General features: G+C 44.4%; 1 long non-coding RNA gene across 1 annotated transcript; it reads right to left on the reverse strand.

Annotated features, from left to right (window-relative positions):
* Positions 1 to 202: 202 nt before the first annotated feature.
* Positions 203 to 1,608, reverse strand: LOC112880415. The gene is made up of 4 exons (XR_003226325.1): positions 1,344 to 1,608; positions 924 to 1,045; positions 651 to 820; positions 203 to 558 (listed from the first exon to the last, which is right to left on the reverse strand). It is a non-coding gene; the product is annotated as an uncharacterized LOC112880415 (long non-coding RNA).
* Positions 1,609 to 9,242: the final 7,634 nt, after the last annotated feature.

Genomic DNA, 9,242 nt, shown 5'->3' on the forward strand with positions numbered 1-9,242 from the left:
TTTGAATAAGCTATATGCTTTCGGATCAATTATTAAATTATTTTAATGAGATCAATATTTACTACAGATGCGCATGCAGTGAAGAAACATTAGTTTTCATGCATATGAAAATACACCAGAGGAACACTGTCAAAGAGAAACAGGCTATAATTAATAGCTTTTCAAAATCTACTTTATCAGTAAATTAAAGTGTACCCTGCACCTACATATTTTGTTACTAAAATCAACCAAGTAGGAAACGTATATCCTACTGTACAACAAATAGCACAATTGTGAAGTAAACTTGTCCAATCCAATGTGATCTTCGTGTTCTTGACGTGATCAGCAGTTTCGACGTTCATCAGCCATGAAAAAGAAAGACCAGCTTGTTCGACTCGGAGAGACTGAACCAGGGAACCAAAACCATTCAGCAAAACATCTTCTTGCTTCTTTGACTTCTCAATTTAATCTCCAACCTTTCAGCTATACAATAAGCGATAATCTCCAACAGCTGCAAATTTCATATTTGATCCCTCTGTTCGTTTAAATATGATGTTGATTAGCTCAATTTTGAGCTAACTGGAGTCATATATATATGAACGGAGGGAGTATATTTTTATTATGAAGGGATAGTCATCGGAACAGAGGATGCATGTGGTCAGCTCACGCACCTGAATACTTCCCTATGCCCTAGAGGAAGGATCTTCTTCACACAAAATATTTCAGTCATAGCTCTGAATTGCACTGCTAATAGCACATAAATAATTGCAATTGTAGTATGCTTAATATATTATGCTTTCACTCGCACAGCTCGGCTTTATGTCCAACATAATCGTGCATTCTGCAAAATAGTTACAGAGCTGAATCCCATTACACTTAAAGATAATGCATTATAAAAATTAACAAACAAATATTGAGCACAAGTTGGTGTGGTTTGGTGGTACCTGATGGCACAGATCATTACAGAGTTTTGCCCCCAGATAAATAAGCCACATGCAGCACGCTAGCGCCATCAAATAGCATTCTTTATTCATATCATCGATTGTTCAGATCATTGACTTGAGAACTGGCAATATCAGATTTGTGAAATCTTGGAAAGAAAAATAATTTCATTTAAACTAACACAGATTATCTTTTAGTCTGAAGATCAGAAACGGTAAGCACAATAAAAAATATGAAGCATCAATCAGTTAACTCGATCAAATATTACTTGAACATGGATATAAATATGATCAGTTGGTTCATCCGCCGGAGTAAAAAAACAAATAAAAATAGAGGGGGTCTAGATGACAGATTCATTCCTAGAAAAAAATGAAATCCCACAAGAGTAGGAACTACATAGACGTATAGAAAGAATTACATACCTCCACGCTTGGCTCCGGATGGTAGTTGTCGTCAAGCACAATTGTAAGCGGCGGCCGCGAAGCCCCCTGATGCGCAGCCACCGCCGGTACCAAAACAACCTTCCGCATGCTGCGCCGTCAGAGTCCTGCGAGAATAATTCTTGCAGTTCGCTACGGTGAACTGCCACACGATGGACACTGAAACAGGGGAAGTCGCCGGACCCTGCCCGCAAGCTGCGAGATCTAAAAAGCCCTAGCGTGCACCTGAATAGTTTTCTCGTTTCTGTTTTTGGACTTTGACGGGGGAATTCTGAAGTTAGCGAGGGTGGGCAACTTGTAACAGGAACGTGGGCTGCTATTCCGTAGCTAATGGGCAGGCCCGTCAACGGATGTAACCTCCGTTGCAAGATATGGAGCAAGATATGCGTGGCTAAATGGGTGTCTGTCATGTGGTGGCCCATGGCCGAGCCCAACTGGTAGCTCTGGCATTCTTCCGTGTAGTCCACCAGAGACCGTATGTACTCGTCGCTCAAACGAGCCGTAGCACCGGCGACCCTTGCTGCGGTGGCGTGAATCGGGCCGTAGATGACATCCTCCAATTTGGCCACGGCCGTCGTGTACACCAGGGCGTTGCTGAGGTAGCCGTCCGGGAGCGGCGTCCGGACGCGGGAGCGGATGTCGGCGGGGGTGTGCAGCTGGGTGGTCTCCATCCCCGCGAGGCCACGCGCCCTGCACATGCATGGCCACACGTGAGTGATTATAAAACCAACGTAGATAAACAGGGATATATTGGACAATTATCTTCTTCCATCCATCCATGAATGACACGAGAAGCTATTTTGTTAAATATTATCAAAATAACTTCAGCTCTATCAAAAAATATCGCTTCACCGGAAGAGCCGTGGTTGGACGAAGCCTTACCAAACATACCCCTAATAAAGATACACACATGAGTATAAGAGTATACTAGTTCTCTGATCATCAAGAGAATAATAACAAAAGGCAAGAATGAAGAGAGGAGAAAAATCTTCATGATGCAATTTAACATCCTAATTTTCAAATTAGAAACCTAAATAAATTTTGCTAGATTTCTTTTATGACATATAAGGTTTTTATTCCATTATTTTGATTTTAGAGCATTTACCATGAATTTTTAATAGTAATTTACTTAACCATTAAAAATAAACATACGGAAATATAGGTTTTGTGCATTTCATACCGCATTGCATTGTTTTATTGTTTGTCTTCTATTTGAATTTAATTTTTAAATTTAAATTTAAATGTATTTGATTGCAATTCATTTTCTCCCTCTTTCTTTTTTTTTGGGTCGGCCCACCATCTCTTTTCTTTTACCTCTCTTTCTTCCCATTCCCGCACAGCCCAACTTGCTTTCCCCCTTCCCCGGCCCAGCCAGCCCGCGCGCGCCTCCCCTTTCTTTCCGCTCGCTGACAGACGGGCCCCACCTGTCGGGGCCGTCTTCTTCCCCGAGCCAGACTCAGACTCGAGTTCGAGTCGGGCCGGCACTCGGCGCTGACGCGCACCGCGCGGACCTCGAACCCGCACTCCAAAACCCTCGCGTCCGCCCTATAAATCCGCCGCCTTGTGCCTAGGTTTTCCCAAGCCACAGCCGCCGCCTTCACCCAAAACCCTAGCCGCACTAGCTTTTTCCGCCGCCGCCTCCACGCTTCAGTCGCCGTCGCTCTCGCCGCTTCGCCGCTCTTTTGCCACCGCAGAAGCTCCGCCGTGGGGTAAGGATCGTCGCTAGCTGGTTATCCCCCGTTTTCCCCACTTTCCCGTGCGCCCAATTGCTTGCCGTCGCCCCGAGCCGCACCTCGCCGCCGGCCGCCGTCTCTAGCCACCGTCGCCCCTTCTCAAGTCCCTAGATGTGTTCCCCTCCTCGCTCTCTTGCTCCCAGGCTAAACCCGAGCCTAAACTGTGGCCGGAAACGCGTTTACACATTTATCCGGCGAGCCGCCGCCGCCCGCCGCCGGTGACAAGCGCCGCCCCGCCCGAGCCGCTAGCGGTGCTCCGCCGCCCGATCCAGATCCGACAGTCTAGATTAAATCTAGACCGTGGTCAAACAATTCGATACCGGTGAACCCGAGGTGATTTTGCATTTTAGCCCTTGAGTTCTCTTGAAAACAACCCGCAGTCCACGTCAGTTCAAAAGTATTCGTGAATAGATCCTTTTTCTTTTGTTTAGGCCCTATCTTTTCCAAAAATAGAACCCGCCATCTCTAGCCCTTCTGTTTTGCAATCTACACCCTAGATCTAAGGTTTAATTCTGTTCTAGCTCTCAATTTCTTTATTCAGAGCCCTTCTAGATTCAAATCTTTCACAAATAAGCTTGTGAAATCATATTTTAGCCAGAACTTCTCCGTTTTAACTCCATTTTCATCGATTCTCGCACTCACGCAACCCTTGCGACATATACAGTAGTTTTATAACATTGTTTTGCTCTATTTATATTATTTGATATACTGTTTCTTATTTATTGTATTTGTTTGCTTGTATGCACTTGTGTGTTACGATAGACGGTGCGCAGTTCGAGGGTCCGCAAGAGCCAAGCTTTGAAGACATTCCCGAGCAGCAGTAGTTCCTTGACGAAGGGAAGTGGTCCTTGATCATACTTCGGTCCTAATAACTTTATAAATACACACATTTACTTTATATGCATGCATGTGTCTAGAATATGATGGATCCCAAACTAAGGATGTGCCTAGTTTCTTTTGAACTACCTTGACTAAATCTAGGTTATTATATTTATGTTGTAGCTACGCTAGTTGCTATTACTTAGACTTTGGTTGGATAACCTAAAAATTATGCTACACTGGTTTACTCATATTCTGAAATAGTTTTATGATGATGTCTGTGTTTAACCGGCTTCCCACCGAGAGATATACCCAAGGTGGTAAGTTTTGGGTGAGGGGATGTCGAGATCAGGAACTTGAAGGTGCAAGAAACACAAAGCTTAGACAGGTTCGGGCTGCAAGATGCGTAACACCCTACGTCCTGTATGGTGGTTTGTATTGTCTTTGGTGTAGAATGATCTGGAGATCATATTTTGAGAGAGGTCCCTGTCCTCCCTTATATATCCGAGAGGCCAGGGTTACAAAGATACTAACCAACTCCAGCTAAGGAATCGTACCAGAACATATCTCGGGTAGATTCCTTCTGTATTGGTTAGCTCTATCTCCTACTTAAACGGGATAAATAAGAGATAAACGAGGTAAATAAGAGATAAGACGGACTTAATCTCTTAAACCCCCTTAAACTACGTCACGTACCCAGTCCCGTGGCCCCGGGTCTGACAAGCCCCCGAGCTCTTCGTAGCTGAGTACTGCAGGTTTATCGAGTACTTCTGAAGCATGCTTCGACTTCTTCGAAAAACTCCATCCTGAAGTCCTTCCTCGAGTACTTGCTTGGCTGCATCGAAGCTATGAGGTGCTCATGCCCCTAATTTTTGTTATGGTGTGCGATTTAAAAATCGCACTCCATATGGAGTAGCCCCCAAGCCTTAGGTTGAATCGGAGAATCAGGCTGAGGGTCCTATTAGTCTGTAATCCTCCTTATCCTTCTAGAAATTTGAAAAATAAGTAGTCGATGCCACGTATCCCGCAGCCCCCGAGCCTTGAATCCAAATCCCACAAATTTGGAGATAAGGATCCAGAAACCGTGGCAGGCAGGCTAAAAAATGACAACTTTAAGGAATTACCAAATTGATGATACAAATGATGGAAATGAGATCGTGAACCCGAAAAACCCCTTTTTTAGGCTAATTAGCCCTGAAAAATGATTAATCGAATATTTAATCCAAACAGTACACCAAATGACCCCTCATCTTCGGAATATTCCCAAAAAACGACCCTTGAACTTCAGAACAGTAAGTGTTCCCCACCCCGCTGGTTATTTAACCCCGCGGCAACAGTGGAAAAAACTGTGCTTTCAATCTGCATTTGCCAAGAACCGCCAAAATCCTCAATCAGAGCCAAACGCCGCCGCCTCCCCCCAAAAGAAATCCTCCCGCTCCAACCTCCCCGCCCCTCTCCCTGCAGCCCCCGAGCATCTCGTGGCCGACGAATCGGAGATGGCGCCCAAAAAGGTAGAGATCGAAAGGAAGAAGAAAGAGGCACAGCCTTCGACCGCGGAGTGGACACACAGTAAGTGCTCCCTCAACCATCTGAACAACCTAATTTCCGAGGGGTTGCTTGAAGAAAAGAACCTTGTCAACTGGTGCCCCTCTTACCGTGAACCTTTCCCCATGGAAAATGTTGACGAAATTGTGACAACCAGGTAATTAGATATATAGATACTAGACTTAGTCTAAGGAGTATGTGCTTGCTATGGTATTTATGTATAGTACAAATAATTAAGAGTATATTTGTAATTTCTATAGAATATAGGTCCTTGAGTGTTGATTAAGTAGAATGGAAGATAGTTTTAAAACCTAGGATAAATATAACACTAGGTGTTAAGTCTATATAATATATTATCATAAGAAATAAAGTGTAATGGATATGCTAGATCACATGAAAAATGGGTTTTTGTGTGGAAAACAAGGACCTAAATGTAATTAGTGCAAAAATATGGGTCCTTTTGTGCAAGTTAAGCAGGGTATAAAAGTGACTTCTAAAGTTTACTTAGGACTAACCTGCAAGAATGCCAGTCATCATGACAGTCATGAAAACTTATGTTTAGGTCCAAATTTTTGACCAAACCCCTTTTGAAAGAATCAAGGTAATTCAAATTTTACCTTTGTTCAAAATTCAACATGAAATGCTGCAAGTTTTGAGTTTTTAAGCTTGAGCCCTAAACCAATGTTGTAGGGCTTGAGAAGTTCTACAACTTTCGTTTTGGGCACCTTCTCATTAGATCTCTATATCAGTGGGAAAAATTAGTTTACTGTAGGGTCCCTGTAATTCTTCAGTTTTACAAACAGATCCCTGGGAAAATCCCCTGTCTCTTCCTCCTCTGGCGCTGCTCTGCTTCTCTGCACTGCAGTGCGCTGCTACTCCGGCCACCCTCGCCACCTCCTGCTGCAAGTTCCCACGCGCCGCCCCAATTTTAGCGCTGGTCCGATCCCCTCCACCTCCTCCACCGTGACCTTATCTTCACCCCGCGCACGACACCGGGTCCTCTGCCGCTTGCCGTGCTGCCGCATCTCGTCGTGTCCCTGTTGCTGCCGCACTATCTCCTCACTGCCTCCGCCGCCACTCGCCCCACGCCACCTCCCTCCGCCTCTACGGACGGCTCAGGTCGCTCTCCATCCCCATCCCCATCGCCTCCCTGCACTTGCTGCTCCTCTCCATCTCCTCCCCTCGTTCCGCCTCGCTGCCCGCCACCTTGCACAAGGCTGCCGCCCCTGCTCTGCACATCATTCCCTCAGCTCCTGGCGTGTCATCCTCCTATGCGCGGTCTTCCTCCGGCTCAACGTCGCGCGGGACTACGCCGTCCTCCGCGATTTTACGCCCGCCAGCAGCCACTAGACGCCCCTTCGGCCACCTGCCGTCGCCATGCCCCTGTGACCTGCCGCCGCCCCTGTATCCGCGCATCACCAGACCAGCAACGCCCTCCTGACCTTGCCCAGCGTTGCCCCTGCCCGGCCGGTCAGAGCCGCCCGCGCGTCCCCGAGCTTCACCCCCCCAGTACCGAAGTTCCCCTTTTTGGCTTCCTCCCGTGGAACCGAGCCCCTCCCCAAGCGCCTCCTCTGCTCCAAATGCAGGTGAACGACCTCATGCAACAATTGGAACAAGTTCAGGGGGTTTTCTACAAGTTCTAGACTCATAGGAACAGTGCTGTTTGGGGACCTCTGTGTAAGAGTTTTTGTTATTTCATGTGAGTTGTGCTGCTGACTTGTAAATTCAATAGAAAATTGTAGGAAATTCAAAAAATTGCAAAACCAGTTTTGTTGGAAACTAGATTTTAAACTCTACAACTTCTATTAAGAGAGTTTGATATGAACTAAATATTTTTGAATCTATGTTAAATCTAAGATAAGGGAGTGTAATGTCCATAGCTCCTCCATGTTAACTTTGTTGATCATGATTTTTGGTATACAATTTCTATAGATTAAGTATGCATTGATGTGAAATTTTCAAACCTAATTTTGTTTTGTAACTTAAATTCTTTTAAGTTAACCAATTCAATTTGTTTTATAGTAGAATTAGCTAAGTATACCCATTAAAGCTTATCTAATTAGATCTCTTGGTCAGAATCTTTTAAGTATGCAATTGATCTGTGTTTAAATTTTCAAAACTTTATAACTTTAATTACCCAAGGTTTACATTCAAATTGAAATTTAATTTAAACTAGAAATATATGTTAATTCTTTTTTTCAATTAAATCAATGCTATAGTCATAAGTTGAATGTATATGATTCAAAGCTTAGATTCCTTTTTGTATCATAAGTTCTTGAGTGTTAGCCTTTTGAATTGCAGCTTATCGTGAAATAAAGTAAAAAGGCTGTGCATCTCTTAATTTTATATCCTTGCATATCATGTAGATCCGACTACTCTCGCCGATGATGATTACAAGCTGATCGCAGACTAAGCCGTGGAAATTCCTGCAGACCCCGAAGACGCCGTCGAAAGTTTAACTGAAGCCCCGAACCAAAGTTCGGAAGATCTTAACTTTACTGACTTCAGCCCCACCAGTAAAGGCAACCCCGGTGCATAACCCAGTATTTTAAATTATTACATTATGCAATCTTATACTTATATATTATATTTTGCATTAAGTCTAAGAATTGAGATGGAACCCTAGATGCATGAACCCTAGGAACCAATGTACTGTACCTGAGTCTTTATCGTGTAGATGCTATGCTAATAGGACCGGTAGAAGTCGAGCGATTTCTTGTCACTCGCGCGATATAGGAGATGCAATGTTTATATTCCTGTAATCACTATAAGGGTGACGGACGGGGTTATCTGCAGTATTATGGAAAGGAATGCTACCCCGTCTGTGTTGATAAATTGGTTAAGGTCGCGGTGTGTACCGATCGGGGTTAAGCGTCTGAAAGTACTAACCACATGCCGCGAAATATGGTAAGCGGTAAGCCTAGTAACTAATCGGCCCGAGGAGTGGACATACCTCCCACCACATGTATTGGTTCTTCTGGTTACTTGATTCGACTGGGGAATACATGTTGCAAGGGCAACCAGGAATACGGGTTTTGTAGTCGCGCTATAGACGTATGTCCTGCACTTTGGGAGTGCGTATGGTCCTGCAGTCGCTTGTGGTGGATCTGATCCACGAGTCGGAATGAAAGGCAAATGGTTGCTTTGGAACGACCCTTTGGTGTTCCAAGCGTGTGATTTAGGTTTACCTTGCAAGGTTAAATTCGATTCGGAATCGTCCGCTTCTCACGAAGATTAAGACTGCTTGATCCCTTTATCACACAGAGTAACAAGAGCAACTATATAATGAGTAATGCTGATGGTTGATGTAAAGAGCTCTACCTTGCTTGAGTAGCTTTAGGTGCTTATCTAGAATGGATAATCAACTAGAACCTGAAAGCTAAAAGTTGAAATTAAGGACCTACTCTTTGTTGCTTTTCAGCTGAAACTAAACCCAGAACCTTTATAAGCCTTCATAAGTCTAGTTACATGGCTATGTATACCATGAACGGGTAAGCCTTGCTGAGTATTAGTATACTCAGTCTTGCTAGTTATATGTTTTTCAGGTAAAACCCTCGAAGACCCTACTCTTCCCCTGCCTTGGCCCTGTGCTCTTCCAGATGGTTGGTCCGTGGAATGGGATCCGCCCTCGGCCAACACTGAGGACACCGAGTGATGTTGTGCCCGGGCTTAGCATGACATCCGTCTTGACGACGTATTGTAAATCCTCGCATATGTTTTTCCGCTGCTATAAACCATAACTTTAGCAGTTTGTAAAATTTTTCTCTAAGTTTGAAACTTCGTA

The sequence above is a fragment of the Panicum hallii genome, chromosome 1 (genome assembly GCF_002211085.1).
Source record: "Panicum hallii strain FIL2 chromosome 1, PHallii_v3.1, whole genome shotgun sequence".
NCBI lineage: Eukaryota > Viridiplantae > Streptophyta > Magnoliopsida > Poales > Poaceae > Panicum > Panicum hallii.